Source organism: Pan paniscus, chromosome 18, assembly GCF_029289425.2.
Source record: "Pan paniscus chromosome 18, NHGRI_mPanPan1-v2.0_pri, whole genome shotgun sequence".
NCBI lineage: Eukaryota > Metazoa > Chordata > Mammalia > Primates > Hominidae > Pan > Pan paniscus.
This window is the reverse complement of record NC_073267.2, coordinates 91,488,911-91,504,894: the sequence shown is the minus strand read 5'-3', so window position 1 is coordinate 91,504,894 and position 15,984 is coordinate 91,488,911. Positions and strand designations below refer to the sequence as shown.

General features: G+C 49.9%; 1 protein-coding gene across 1 annotated transcript in view; it reads right to left on the bottom strand.

Moving 5' to 3' along the window:
* The window catches only part of PLCG2 (phospholipase C gamma 2), a 212,438-nt gene extending 202,833 nt beyond the window's left edge, over positions 1 to 9,605 (bottom strand). The window contains exon 1 of the mRNA XM_055100814.2: positions 9,538 to 9,605. The gene's annotated coding sequence lies outside the window, so the exon portion shown is untranslated. The remainder of the gene's footprint in view (positions 1 to 9,537) is intronic.
* Positions 9,606 to 15,984: the final 6,379 nt, after the last annotated feature.

Sequence of the window (15,984 nt, the reverse complement as noted above, 5' to 3'; positions counted from 1 at the left end):
GGAAGGAGGTGGGGATGGGAGGGAAGGAGGTGGGGATGGGAGGGAAGGAGGTGGGGAGGGGAAGGAAGGAGGTGGGGGGGAATGAGGTGGGGAGGGGAGGGAAGGAGGTGGGGAGGGGAGGGAAGGAGGTGGGGAGGGGAGGGGAGGAGGTGGGGAGGGGAGGAGGTGGGGAGGGGAGGGGAGGAGGTGGGCAGGGGTGGGAAGGAGGTGGGCAGGGGTGGGAAAGAGGTGGGGAGGGGAGGGAAGGAGGTGGGGAGAGGTGGGAATGAGGTGGGGAGGGGAGGGAATGAGGGGGGAGGGGTGGGAAGGAGGTGGGGAGGGGAGGGAAGGAGGTGGGGAGAGGTGGGAATGAGGTGGGGAGGGGAGGGAATGAGGGGGGAGGGGTGGGAAGGAGGTGGGGAGGGGTGGGAAGGAGGTGGGGAGGGGTGGGAAAGAGGTGGGGAGGGGAGGGAAGGAGGGGGAAAGGGAAGGGAAGGAGGTTGGGGAGGGGAGGGAAGGAGGTGGGGAGGGGAGGGAAGGACGTGGGGGAGGGGAGGGAAGGAGGTGGGGAGGGGAGGGAAGGAGGTGGGGAGGGGAGAGAATGAGATGGGGAGGGAAGGGAAGGAGGTGGGGATGGGTGGAGAAGGGCAGAGTTTCCCCACGAAGCTTCTCCATCCCCTCTCAACTAAGGTGGAGGTGGAGACGGAGATGGAGATGGAGTCGGCAAACCTAGAAGTGGGTCCCTAGAACCTGTGTCACTGGGCCAACCCTGAGGGATAGTTACCAAGGAGTGAAGTCCTTTCAGGCCTGGCCTGGACTCTCCTCCTAGAATCTTCTCCCAGGGGGTGGGCCTGTGATGGCGGCCAGGCCAGGCAAGAGAAGACACAGGGCAGCGCCTCCCACAGGCTCAGCCTCCACCCAAGGTGGGATCATCTAGCCCCACCATGGAGCCCTGGCTGTTGGCCCAGGAATGGGGGAGTCTCACCTCCGCAGCCACTTCCCACTCCCCAGGCCCTCTCCCAGCCCTCCAGCCGCTTCTCCTGGAGATAAAACGGCTGAGCTCCCTTCATATTTTCCCCATCCTACAGTCATGGCTGTGGCATCTGCATTAGTGGCTGTGGCATCTGTCACCTCCTGGTTCCCTCATCCCCTCCCAAAAGTCAGCACTGCTGGGTGCAGTGTCTCATGCCTGTAATCCCAGTATTTTGGGAGGCCAAGGCAGGGAGATCACCTGAGGCCAGGTCAGCCTGGCCAACATGGTGAAACCCTTCTCTACTGAAAATACAAAAATTAGCTGGGCGTGGTAATGTGTGCCTATAATCCCAGCTACTAATGAGGCTGAGACAGGAGAATCGCTTGAACCTGGGAGGTGGAGGCCTCAGTGAGCCAAGATACCACTACTGCACTCCAGCTTGGGCAACAGAGTGAGACTCCATCTCAAAAAAAAAAAAAAATTAAATTAAATGGTCAAAATGGTAAATTTTATATTATATATATTTAACCAGAATACAAAAAAAAAAAAAAAAAAAAACCTGCCAGGACTTTAACACAATGCTGAACTTGGCATAACCCACCAATGACCAATGTGGATGTTTTACCAAATTGGCTCAATGGGGCTGTGAGTGGGAAAACTAAAGCTCGTGCTGTGTGGACCTGAGCTTGGTTGCACCTGCCACAGGTGGGAAGCCAGGCTGAGGTGGCGGGGAGAGGCAGGGCCGAGGGGGTGTGGAAGGGTGCGAGGCCGGGAGCAGAGCTGAGCTGCCACTGGCCATCCTCAGCAGAAGCTGGTGGGGCACCCTGGACAGCTCAGACTGAGCCACAGGCACTAGCTAATAGTAGCTCATACCATTATTAAGCACTTGCTGTGTACCAGGAATTTCTACAGACCTTCGAAGTACCATGGTTGGTCTCCACTACACAGATGAGGAAACTGAGGCCCAAAGGAGAAAAGCAGCCTGCCCAAAGCCCCGAGTTGACAGGTGGCAGTGCAAGGCCTGGAGCCACGTCTTTCATAGCTGTCCTCTCCCTGCTGGCAGCTCTGCCCCCAGCAGCCACTCACCGGGGAGGTGCCCAGTGCTAGGCTGGAGCTTCCAGCACTGGCCCTCACTTCCCTGGGCATCCTGAGGGCCCTGGCTGTGCAAGGAGTGGGCCTCGGTCTACAGTCACGTCCTTCATGGAAGTTGCTGGAAGCAGATGCAGCCCAGGCCAAGCCTCAGGGTCAGTGATTCTGTTCTGGCTGGGGAGGGGGAGCTAAGGGGACCATCTCTCCCAGCCCCTCCTTTGGGGGCTCACAGAGACCTCAGGGGAAGAGCTGATGGAAGCTGAAGTGGACTCTTGCTCTCCTGCCCTCAGCCGAGGGGCTGAGCCACTCTGGGAGGGTTTTTGGAGGTCTGCTCCGCCCCCAGCTGCTATTAGTGCTGCCACGGCCAGCCGCCTCCGCCCCAGGAAAAAGAGGAAGTGGTCAGAAGCCAGCAAGAGAGAGCCTTAAAAGAGGACATGTCCCAACCCTCACAGTCCCCTCCCTGTCAGGCAGAGTGGAGGAGCTGGCCGGGTACTTCTCAGAGCTGGCCGGGTGCTTCTTGGAACCTTCCACCTGGGGAAGCTGGAACCTGCTTTCACCCCACAATGATATTCTAAAAACACCCTAGAATTGTGAGGGCCTCCAGGCTTCCAGCATCAGGGAATTCTGAGACGCAGTGTTGGGGTACAGTGGGAGCTCCCAGCTCAGCACCCAGCACTCAGCAGGCTCATAGTTCATACGTGATAGACGGGGCCTACATCACAGTGAAGAGTTGCAGGTTCAAATCCTAGCTCTTTTATATATATTAGATACACATATTATATATTTTTTATATTCATTTTTTGAGATAGACTCTTGCTTTGTTGGCCAGGCTGGAGTGCAGTGGCACAATCTCGGCTCACTGCAAGCTCTGCCTCCCAGGCTCAAGCAAATCTCCCACCTCAGCCTCCCGAGTAGCTAAGATTACAGACGCCTGCCACCATATCCACCTAATGTTTATATTTTTAGTAGAGACAAGATTTCACCATGCTGGCCAGGCTGGTCTTGAACTCCTGACCTCAGGGGATCCACCCACCCTGACTTCCCAAAGTGCTGGGATTACAGCTGTGAGCCACTGCACCCTGGACTCTTTCACATATTTATAGGGTAAAAAGTGACATTATGATCTATGAATACAATGTGGAATAATTAAAGCTAGTTAACATATCCATCACCTCAAACACTTAACTTTTTTGTGATGAGACTGTTTGAATTTACTCTCTTAGCAATTTTGAAATGTACCATACTGTATTATTAATGACATTTACCACGCCATACAATAGGTCTCAAAAAAACCCCATATTCCTCCTATCTGAGATTTTGTATGCTTTGACCACCATCTCCCCATTTCCCATCCTCCAGCCTCTGTAACCACCATTCTGCTCTCTGCTTCTATGAGTTTGACTGTTTTAGATTCCACATATAAGTGAGAACATGTGATACTTGTCTTTCTGGGCCTGGCTTATTTCACTTAGCATAATGTTCTCCACCTTTATCCATGTTGTCGCAAATGACAGAATTTCCCTGGCCATCAAACTCTAGTTCCAGGCTGGAGGCAGTGGCTCACGCCTGTAATCCCAGCACTATGGGACGCTGAGGCAGGTGGATCACCTGAGGTCAGGAGTCTGAGACCAGCCTGGCCAACATAGTGAAACCCCATCTCTACTAAAAATACTAAAATTAGCTGGGCATGGTGGAATGCACCTGTAATACCAGCTACTGAGGAGGCTGAGGCAGGAGAATCACTTAAACCCTGGAGGTGGAGGTTGTAGTGAGCCAAGATTGCACTACTGTACTCCAGTCTGGACAACAAGAGTGAAACTCTGTTTAAAAAAAAAAAAAAAAAAAAAAGCTGGGTGCAGTGGCTCACGCCTGTAATCCCAGCACTTTGGGAGGCTGAGGTGGGTGGATCATGAGGTCAGGAGATCAAGACCAACCTGGCTAACATGTTGAAACCCCATCTCTACTAAAAATACAAAAAATTAGCCAGGTGTGGTGGCAGGCGCCTGTAGTCCCAGCTACTCGGGAGGCTGAGGCAGGAGAATCGCTTGAACCCGGGAGGCGGAGTTTGCAGTGAGCCGAGATCATGCCACTGCACTCCAGCCTGGGCAAAAGAGGGAGACTCTATCTCAAAAAAAAAAAAAAAAAAAAAAAAACTCCAGTCCCCATTCTGCTTTTTAAATGCTGAATAGTACTCCATTGCAAATATGTGGCACGTTTTCCTTATGCATTAATCTGTTGATGGACACTTAGGTTGATTCCATAACTCAGCTATTATGAATGATGCTGCAATGAACCTGACAGTGCAGACATCTTTCAACAAACTGATTTCAAATCTTTTGGGTAAATATCCAGAAGTGGGATTGCTGTGCTGGATTTTTTTTTTTTTTTTTTTTGAGACAGAGTCTCACTCTATCACCACCCAGGCTGGAGTGCAGTGGTGTGATCTCAGCTCACTGCAATCTTCCCCTCCCAGGTTCAAGGGATTCTTCTGTCTCAACCTCCTGAGTAGCTAGGATTACGGATGCCCGCCACCACGTCCAGCTAATTTTTGTTGTTGTTGTTGTATTTTTAGTAGAGATGGAATTTCACCATGTTGGCCAAGCTGGTCTCGAACTCTTGGCCTGAGGTGATCTGTCCGCCTCGTTCTCCCAAAGTGCTGGGATTACAGGCATGAGCCACCACGCCCAGGCAAATTGCTGGATCTTATACATTGTTTTCTATGTTTGCTAAAACATAGATACCTCTATGTGTTTTTAACTTTTTTTTTTTTTTTCCACAATGGAATCATATTATTCTACTGTTGTTTTTACTTAACGGTATATTGCAGATCTCTTTCTAGGTCAGCAAATCCAGCCAGCTTTCTTTTTCTCAACCATGGTACTTTGCATTCCGCCGCGCAGATGGATTACAGTTAAGTGAAGCAGCTGTCCATTGATGGACATCTCAGCTCTTTCTAGGTTTGTGTCTTTGCTTCATAAGCAATGCATCTTTGGACATGTATCCTTGAACAGTGGGGTGAGTATATCCACAGGGAGAGATAAATCATTTGCTGTGTAAATGCTAGACACATACCAAAACAATTTTGACAGAAACACCAAATTGCCCTCCAAATACTTCATTGCTTGAATTGGTAACACTTATCTATTTCTTTAAATTTATTTAATGAAGGCCAGGCACAGTGGCTCACGCCTGTCATTCCAGCAGTTTGGGAGGCCAAGGCGGATGGATCACTTGAGGTCAGGAGTTCGAGACAAGCCTGGCCAACACGGTAAAACCTCGTCTCTACTAAAAATACACATAATTAGCTGGGCTTGGTGGCAGGCGCCTGTAATCCCAGCTACTCAGGAGGCTGAGGCAGGAGAATTGCTTGAACCCAGGAGGCAGAGGTTGCAAGGAGCCAAGATCACACCACTGCACTCCGGCCTGGATGACAGAGTGAATGAGACTCCACCGCAAAAAAATAAAAAATAAAATATAATTTATTTAATGAAAAAGTTTGGTTTGTTTAAGGCATATAATTTGACAAAAATCAATCAAGTGATTTTTAAACATCTACATCTTCAGGGATTATAGAGATGTTAAAAAGCAACCCAGATGGGTTCAGAGAACAGGATCTTTGACTGAGTTAGCTCCTACCTTCCCAAATAAACCACACAACCAGTAGTGTGAGAACATGTAAATCAAACCCTGGTTTGGCTGCCCGGCATCCTAGACTGCTGTTTCCTGACTGAGGGGCCCCCTTGTGAAAGTCTCAGTGGAAAGCAGCTTTAGTGAGCACCACAGCCTGGAAGTAAACCGCACCCACATCTTCCACCCTGAGCTCTCTCCTGCCACCATCCGCCACAGGCCTCGGTGCCTGGAGAGGTCCCCTGCAGGAGGGAAGGAGCCAGGTACAGTCATAGTCAAGACTGTTTCAATCCCAGCTCTGCCAGCATCTCACCGAGCCTCTCTGAGCCTCAATTTTCCTAATCTGTCAAATGTGCCAGATAAAACCTAACTGGTTCACAGGGTTGTAATGAGGATAAGATGTGGAAACAGATATGAAAGTCACTGGCTTTCCTTCCTTCTGTTTTGGGTTTACCGTCAAGTCTACAAATGGGGAATAGGAGATCCAAGTCTGGGGTTTTCTGACCACAAGTGCTTTCCCAGAAACAGTCTTCTTTGAAGTTATTTTTTTGCAATTTGAATAGTTTATACAGGCACATGGTATGCCATTCAAAAGGTCTAAAAGGGTAAGTGCAAGAAGTCCCCTGTTTACCCCTAATGTCCCCTCCCCCAAACCAGTTCTCCTCCCCGAGACATCCTTAGTCACCTCTTTCTTGTGTCTCCTTTCAGACTCAGTCTTTGAGCATTTCCACAGAAATGCAGCATTCTGCATACTCTGCTCTGCACCTTTCTTTTTTCATGTTTTTTTTTTTTTAATTTTTTAAGTTTGAGACAAAGTCTCACTCTGTCGCCCAGGCTAGAGTACAGTGGCACCATCTCGACTTACTGCAACTTCCACCTTCCAGGTTCAAGCAATTCTCATGCCTCAGCCTCCTGAGTAGCTGGGATTATACGCATGTGCCACCAAGCCCAGCTAAATTTTGTATTTTTAGTAGAGATGGAGTTTCACCATGTTGGCCAGGCTATCTCAAACTACGGGCCTTGGCCGGGTGCGGTGGCGCAGGCTTGTAATCCCAGCACTTTGGGAGGTCGAGGTGGGTGGATCATCTGAGGTCAGGAGTTCGAGACCAGCCTGGCCAATATGGGGACACCCTGTTTCTACTAAAAATACAAAAATTAGCTGAGTGTACTTGCAGGTGCCTGTAATCCCAGCTACTCGGGAGGCCGAGGCAGGAGAATCACTTGAACCTGGGAGGCAGAGGTGGCAGTGACCCAAGATCACGCTACTGCACTCCAGCCTGGGTGACAGAGCGAGATTCCATCTCAAAAAACAATGGAAAGAAAAAAAGTCATTCATTTAACAGTCATGTCTCTAGTCTACTGTAATCTAAAACAGTCCGCCAGTCCATATTGTCTTTTATGACACTGACATTTTTGAGCGTCCAGGCATTTTGCAAATCTCTCTTAACTTGAATTTCTGTTTCTTTCCTCATAATAGATTTAGGTTAAACATTTTTTTTGCAAGAATATTATATAGGTGATGTTGCACCTCATTATTTTAAATGGTTGCATGGTATTGCAGTATATGGATACATCACAATTGATGTAACTCATCCTCTATCCACAGATGTCTAGATGACTTCCAATCATTTATTTAAAAAACAATACTACCATTAATATTATTATTATTATTTCAGACAGAGTCTTCCTCTGTCGCCCAGGCTGGAGTGCAGTGGCACAATCTCACCTCACTGCAACCTCCACCTTCCGGGTTCAAGGAATTCTTGTGCCTCAGTGTCCCGTGTAGCTGGGACTACAGGCACCCACCAACACGCCAGGCTAGTTTCTGTACCTTTAGTAAAGATGGGGTTTCAACATGTTGGCCAGGCTGGTCTCAAACACCTAACCTCAAGTGATCTGCCCGCCTCAGCCTGCCAAAGTGCTGGGATTACAGGTGTGAGCCACCGCGCCCAGTCCCATTAATATTCTTAAACTTTTGTCATTTTGAAAATCTTGGAGTATGTCTGCAGGAGAAATTCCTAGAGGGGGAATCACTGAAGCTGCACATATATGCCTTTGTAATTTTGAAAGCTATTGCCAAATTACTCTTTATAGAGGATAAACCCATTAATACTATCACTAGTACTGTCTGAGAATGCTTGACCCCAGAAACTTGTCATATGCTTTTAAGTTTCATCTCACTGTGTCCTGGCTAGCAAGGTGGTTGGTGTACCTTTGCTGAATCCCTTTATGTGACAAGATTTGCTTACGTTTTTGCCTATGAATTTTGGCTGGAATTTAATGAAATTATAACTCCCAAAATATGACAAAGTCCCCCGTGCTCTCCTGGAGCAGAATTCATACTCCTGGTTACAAAGCACATCTGTTTGCTTTGTAGGCTCCACTGGTTCCAAGAGAAGAGGGCAATGAAGGTGTGTCAGGCACTGTACCAGTTACCTGATTGATGTTATCAAGCCTGAGAAGTGGGAATTATTAATATGCCCACTTTACAGATGCTTGGGAGGTTAAACTGCCTGTTTACTCAAGTTCGACGGAGAAATAATCAATGCAGACATGAATGGCATCACAGAAGTGTATATTGCTCTTATTCTCTGCCTCCTTGGGTGTTAGGGTTGGAGACTGACAAAACGAAATCCTACACTTAAATTCAAAATCCAAAAGTTGTTCATCCCCTCCCGGCGCTGGGGTGAGAGCCCCGCGGCTCCCACCCCTGGCTCTTGGACTACGTGAAAACGACCCTCCCCAGAAGGCACCACTGTGGGTGCTCACTCTGCCCCAGCGGCCGTTTCGACTACATTTCCCAGAATGCAGTGCGTTCACCGCTGCGGCCATGCTTCCGTTTCCGCCCCAGATGTTTTCTGGGAGTTGGGTTCTCCACCTGCGCTGGGGGCGAAAACTCAAGCACTCAAGGCACCCTGCCAGTGGCGGCGGCGGACCCCCACGTGTCACGAGTAGATGAAGTTATAAACCGGGAAGCACCGGGGAGGGCTGAAAGCGTTTCTACCTCCCTTTATCCAGCAGGCCGGCCCTGTTTGTGCCACAGTGCCCTGAGCACCCATGGGCTGGTCCTGTCTGACTTTGGGGTTAATAGAGGTTCCATTCGAGTTTGGCATCCTCTTGCCTGTTGAGTTTTCTAGGGGCCATGAAATTCCTTCCCTGGTTCTGTGACATTATGTTGTCCCCAGAAGTGCACCCTTGTTCTTCCTCCTTTACACACTTGGTCCCTTCTAAAGAAAAAGGAAGGACGCACCTTTGAATGGGCTAGTCTCGCCCCTACAGAGAGTCAGGTCGTTCGCTGTATGACAGCCAGGAGGCTCAGGAATAACGTCTGGCCCCTGAACTCGGCCTCTGAATGGATAGCTGAAAGCAGAGGTTCCCAGCTGGGACTTTGTTTAAACGTACATGCCCATGCCCCTCCAGATCTGCTGAATCAGCCTGGGCCAAGCTCCCCCGGACCCTAATGTCAGCCAAGGTCAGAACCTGAGATTTACAGGGAAAATGCGAAACATTGGCATTCTAGACTTAACCTACTTTTTCTTACAGAAGCTACCAGACTGCCCACCTTGAGAACAGTAAATGCGCATAATTTATCTCTGTATCCCCAGGAGCCAACCACATGCAGCCCATAATAGGGAGCAGACTTGGGGTTGACATCCAGCTGGTAATTACCATATGGCCTGCAGTCTGTGGCCAGTGGCTATTAGTTAGTCAGGGTCCATGTTATCTCGGTTGTTAAATATGTTGAATGCAACCCTGAGTTATAGTCATTGTTGTTTGGATGAAACTGAGCAAAATTCAACTTGGGAGAGGCAGAGGATGGTCAAACATGAAGATTTTCAGTGACAACCCTAAGGGATATTGCAACTTACAAAAAAGAGAGGTTCCTGTGGCCACAGGTCATCCAAGAAGGCTTCCGGCAACTCTCCTTACCTCTCATGGGTCAGCACTAGGTCATATGGCCTTCCCGGCCAATCAGTGGGAGGGAGGCTAGGAATGCCACCACTGGCTTAGACCAATCAAGATTGAATCTTGGGCTGGGTTACCCAACACAACCTTTTCTAGTTCAGCCCTGCAGTGACCCGGATGCAAAACCCAGCCCCATTGCTGGAGGTCATTTACAACCAGCACTTAATCATCTTATATTCTTTGCTGAATGTATATGGAATCAACAGGAAAAAGGTTCCACTGCATAACATTATTTTTAAAGTCCAGGATTGGAGTTAAGATGAGACAATTTGAATCCAGAAAAACCAACCCTTCTTCCTTTCCCCTTCCTTCCTGCAGCATCCAGCCTGTTGGCCCCCTTTTTCACCTCTCCAGATGCTCTAAAAAATTCCAATTCCTGGGCTGGGAGCACTGGCTCATGCCTGTAATCCCAGCACTTTGGGAGGCTGAGGCGGAAGAATTGTTTGAGCCCAGGAGTTCAAGATCAGCCTGGGCAACATAGTGAGACTTTGCCTGTAAACAAAAATTAGCTGGGTATGGTGACCCATGTCTGTAGACCCAGCTACTCAAGAGGCTGAGGTAGGAGATCACTTGAGCCCAGGAGGTCAAGGCTGCAGAGAGCCATGGTCTGGGTGACAGAGCACGACTGTCTTAAAAAAAAAATCCTCACCAGCTTCACCCTTATCATCCCCTTATCATCCCCACCAGCTTCACCATCATGACGGCTATTTATGGAGTGCCAAAAGATTTGGAATTTTTTTGGTTACAAGTGAGAAGAAAAGTCACCTCAATCTGTTTTAATCAAAAAGGGAAGTTGGGGGACTGGGTGCGGTGGCTCACGCCTGTAATCCCAACGCTTTGGGAGGGCAAGGCAGGCAGATCACGAGGTCAGGAGATTGAGACCATCCTGGCTAATAGAGTGAAACCCTGTCTCTACTAAAAATACAAAAATTAGCCAGGCGTGGTGGCGGGCACCTGTAATCCCAGCTACTTGGGAGGCTGAGGCAGGAGAATGGCGTGAACCCAGGAGCCGGAGCTGACAGTGAGCCGAAATCACGTCACTGCACACCAGCCTGGGCGACAGAGTGAGACTCCATCTCACACACACACACACAAAAAAAGGGAAGTTGGCTGGGCACGGTGGCTCAGGCCTGTAATCCCAGCACTTTGGGAGGCCGAGGCGGGTGGATCACGAGGTCAGGAGTTTGAGACCATCCTGGCCAACACAGTGAAACCCTGTCTTCACTAAAAATACAAAAAAATAGCTGGGTGCAGTGGCGGATGCCTGTAATCTCAGCTACTTGGGAGGCCGAGACAGGAGAATTGCTTGAACCCAGGAGGTGGAGGTTGCAGTGAGCCAGATCGCACCACTGCACCCAGCCTGCATAACAGTGCAAGACTCTGTCTTAAAAAAAAAAGAAAAAGAAAAAAAAGGAGGTTATCCCCTCATGTAACTGAAAACCCAGGGCCACAGTCACAGCTGGATCAAGGGGCTCCAACAATGTCATTGGGACTTAGTCTTTCTTCATCTCGCCACTCTCCCTCCCTTGGGGTGGGCCTCACCTCCAGGCAGGCTGTCTCCCACAGGAGCCCTGCATAGCTGCAGCTTTCCTTTCTCCTGGCTTCACATCCACAAGAGAGAGGATCTCCTAACCCACCAGTTCCAATAAAAGCCCTAAGCCTGGTTCTCATCAGCTCAGGGTGCATGAGGTGCCTATTCCTGAGCCCAACCTCACCCCATTCACTCCCCTCTGGCCCCTCTGGCCTCTGGCTCCGGGAATGTCCCTCACTCCCTCCAGCCTCCTGGCTTTTGACCACACAGGTCGCTCTACCTGGGCTCTTTGCCTGGGTGACCAGTGTTCCAGCAAGTCTGTGCCAGTCGGTCCAGTCAAGAGACAGAGCACACCGGTTCTTTTGTTTTGTTTTTGTTTTTGAGATAGGGTCTCTCTCTGTCATCCAGACTGGAGGGCAGTGGTGCTACTGTGGCTCACTGCAGCCTCAACCTCCCATGCTCGTGTGATCCTCCCACCTTAGCCTCGCTAGTAGCTGTGACTACAGGTGTGCACCACCATGCCCAGCTATCTTTTTCTTCCTTTCCTTTCCTTCCTTCCTCCTTTCCTTTCCTTTTCTGTCTTTTCTTTTCCTTTTTTAGTAGAGACAGAGACTCGCTATGTTGCCCAGGCTGGTCTCAAACTCCTGGGCTAAAGTGATCCCCCCACTTCAGCATCCCAAAGTGCTGGGACTACAGGCACGAGCCACTGAACCCAGCTAGACTGGTTCTTCTGTCGATAAAACATAATAGGTGAACTGTGAAGCAGGTATTGAGAACCAAAAAGATGAAATGGGACACTAAGTTATTGCAAGTTGATAATGACACAGAGCAGGCCCTCTTCACACGTCTGGAAGAACAAGAGGAGCGGGACCAATGATAAGAACTTCAAAGCTGGGAGGACGAGGGGCCCTGTGAAGCTGGGTCCCAGAACCTGAGGAAGTCTGGCCAGATGGGAAGTGAGGCTCCCGGCCCCTGTTCACTCCCGTCTCTTAGCACCTGGCTCTTTCCTTCATAGCACCCACCGTGGGGTAACAAATGATTATATGTGCTATCATCTGTCTTGAGTTCTCCCCACCAGCTCCCTGAAAGCAGTGGGATGCCTGTGGTCACTCCTGTCCACCCCAGTTCCCAGCACATACTAAGCGCTCCTCAAACCACTGTTGATGGAGTCATTTCTCAGGGGTAGTGCATGGGACATTCCTTCCCTGGCTGGACTAAGACTCTGCCAAGTCATCTAAACCCTCCTTCACCCTGCATGGGGGCTGGGGCTCCAGGGAAACAGGCTGGGCCCCAGGAGTAGGATGGAAGATGACAGTCACTCTTAGAGTCATACACAGGCAGGGTCATCACCTGTGAAGCAGCACCATCCTCAACTCTGCACCTGGAGCCCTCGTTGGTCTCATCCCAGTCAGGCCCTTCCTTGAGCACTGCCTGGCACCTAGCAGGTTGAATGCATGCATGAGACCTAACCCCTATTTTACAGGGGTACTATGTACTTGGAGTAATGGACTCTCTAGGTCATCTTTTGACTGAGAGGTACTCTGCTACCTTTTCAATTTTAGCCAACACCCCTCCCCGCCCCCACAATGGTAACTTTTGTGTGCTTTCTACCACAATTAAAATCTGTGTTTAAATGTTGAGCACATGGAGGAAGCGAGTAGAATTTTGAATACTGGAGGCTGGGAAGGGGAGGAGGGAGGGGAGGATAGGGAGAAGTTGGTGAATGCACACAAATTTCAGCTAGGTAGGAGGAACGCGCTCTGGCGTTCTGCATCACTGTAGGGTGAATATGGTTAACTATGGCTTATTGTATATTTTCAAAAAGCTAGAAGAGATTTTCAGTGTTCACAACACAAAGAAATGACAAACGTTTGAAGTGATGGATATGATAATGACTCTGATTTGATCATTATACATTTTTTTTTTGAGACAGTCTCTCTTCGCCCAGGCTAGAGTGCAGTGCCACAGTCTCAGCTCACTGCAACCTCTGCCTCCCAGGTTCAAGCGATTCTCTTGCCTCAGCCTCCCAAGAAGCTGGGGACTACAGGCTTGCACCACCACACCAAGTTCATTTTTGTATTTTTAGTAGAGACAGGGTTTCACCGTGTTGGCCAGGCTGGTCTTGAACTCCTGGCCTCAAGTGATCTGCCCGCCTCGGCCTCCCAAAGGCTGGGATCAAAGGTGTGAGCCACCACGTCTAGCCTGATCATTACATATTTTATATGTGTATCAAAATATCACTCTGTAACCCATAAATATGTACAAATTGGGGAAAATCCAAAGGGCAAAAGTTTTTTATGTAAAAAAAAATCTTCCTCCTGCAAGTAATAAGCCATATGATATAGTGGATGCTTTGGAACCAGACTGGGTTCAAATAGAAGCGATTCTACTTCCTGGCTGTGTGAGCTTGAACAAGTCACTTTACCTCTCTGAGCTATAGTTTCCTCATCTGTAAAATACAAGTAAAATAACCTCAAAGCCCCAGCACAATACCTGGCACACAGTAGGTATTTAATACAAGTTTGTTTCTTTCCTCTTGTAAGCGAGCTCTAATCACATCAGACCTGGAGGACCCACCTCCCTGAGAGTGGGCCAGTGTCTCGGTGTGAGGCTGGGCCTGGATGTCGGGCAGCAGGTGGATCAAAACAAAGGCCAAGAGTGCTGGTCTATGGAGGAAGGGGGCTGCCTTGGGGGAACCCCTCTTGCTCTATGGGGCACAAAGGGTGCATGGATTAGAATTCTATTCAAACTTGCTTAAGCAAACTGGGAGATTCACTGTCTCACATCTGTGGGAATTCCAGGGAGGATTCTGGCTGGCAGGCAAGGTGGATCCAGGGACTCAAGAGAACCCTCAATGGGTTGGTTTCATTCTTCTTAAGCCCCATGTGCTAGGGATGCTGACCACAGCCCCAGGCCTCTGCACCCACAGTGGGAAGAGGAAGCTTTGGTTTTGTTTTGGTTTGGTTTCGATTTTTTTTTTTTTTTTTTTTAGATGGAGTCTGGCTCTGTTGCCTAAGCTGGACTGCACTGGCACTATCTCATCTCAGTTCAACCTATGCCTCCCAAGTTCTCCTGCCTCAGCCTCCTGGGTAGCTGGGATTACGGGCGCATACCACCACGCCCGGCTAATTTTTTGTACTTTTATTAGAGATGGGGTTTCACCCAGGCTGGTCTCAAACTCCCGACTTCAGGCGATCTGCCTGCCTGGGACTCCAAAGTGCTGGGATTACAGGTGTGAGCCACTGCACCTGGCCAGGGAAAAGGAAGCTTTACTCCCAGAGCCTCTGCACGCCAGCCCCAGGGATGTGCTCATTTGCTGGGGTCACATGCTCACCCTTGACACTGTGACTGGTCCAAGCACTGGGATGCAGTGATTGGCTGTGCCTGTGTCACATACTCTGTAGGGGAGGGCAGGGTTGGTACCTGTGGTCGACAGCCCCACTGAACCAGCTTCCTAAGGAAGACAGTAAATGTCACTAGAAGAAAAGTAAACCTTACTACCTGCCACACACTGGTTTTCTTCTTTTCTTTTTGTTTCTTTTCTTTTTTTTTTGTTTTTTTGTTTTTTTGGAGACAGAGTCTTGCTTTGTTACCCAGGCTGGTATGCAGTGGCGCTATCTCAGCTCACTGCAACCCCCACCTCCCAGGCTCAAGTGATGCTCCTGCCTCAGCCTCCCGAGTAACTGTGATTGCAGGCACGGGCCACCACACACAGCTAATTTTTGTATTTTTAGTAGAGACAGGGTTTCACCATCTTGGCCAGGCTGGTTTCAAATTCCTGACCTCAAGTGATCCACCTGCCTTGGCCTCCCAAAGCGCTGGGATTATCGGCATGTACCACCGTGCCCGGCCCCACACACTGTTCTGAGCACTTACTAATTCATTTCATTCTTCTAACAACCCCACGGAGTAGGTGTCATTTCATCATGCCCATTTCATGGATTAAGAATTGGAGGCACAGGGTGTTTAAGTACCTTGCCCAAGGTCACAGTTGGTGAGAGGCAGAGCCAGGATTCAGCCCCAGGCCGTCTGGCTCCAAGTCCACGTGCTTAACCACCATGCCACATTGCCTCTCCTCATCCCACAGAAGCAACAATCTGTCCTTTTAGGGGCAGCCGCAGAAGAAGGGGTCCCAGCCCTTCCCTGGAGGAGTACGGGGAGCAGCTGGACCTCAGGTGACCCAGCCTCAGCACAAAGCCTGTCTTCAGTGCCCTCTGTCTGGAAAATACTGGGGGCTCCCAGAGAATGTACCAGAAATAGAGGCCACTTACCAGGCTCCACTCAAGGGGAAAATGCCATGGCCTGAAGACTCAGATACTCACCAACCTTGCCACTGCCACAAGCGCAAGTTGGCTGTGTGACTGCAGACCCGCCACTGTTGCTCTCTGGGCCTCTTTATTCTGCTTGCACGTAAGCAGACTGAGGCTTAATCCCCTGTGCCCAAGGGCCCTGGGATCTCGCTGGGGAGAAGCTAGGGGTGAACTAATACCCCAGCCTGTGGTCGACCACCAAGTTCTCTGGTCTCAACAGGAGCAGGTGCTGGGAGAACAAAAATGCCCCCTGCCCCCACCCAGACACTGGGTACCAGTGGCTCTTGGGCCCCTGGAGGGAGAAGGCCCAACGGCGGCCCCAGCTTCCTCCTGCACAGCACTCTCTAGTTCACGCTCATCACTCCTGGGCCTGCCTGTCCCACTCGCGCAAGACGGCACCCCTCCCCCTGCCAGGCTGGGGCAAGTTCCGCCCCTGCCACAACTTCCCCATCTGCCGCCTTAGCCCTCAGCCTGGTGTGAGTTCTTGAAACAGGTGTCAAAAACTCACA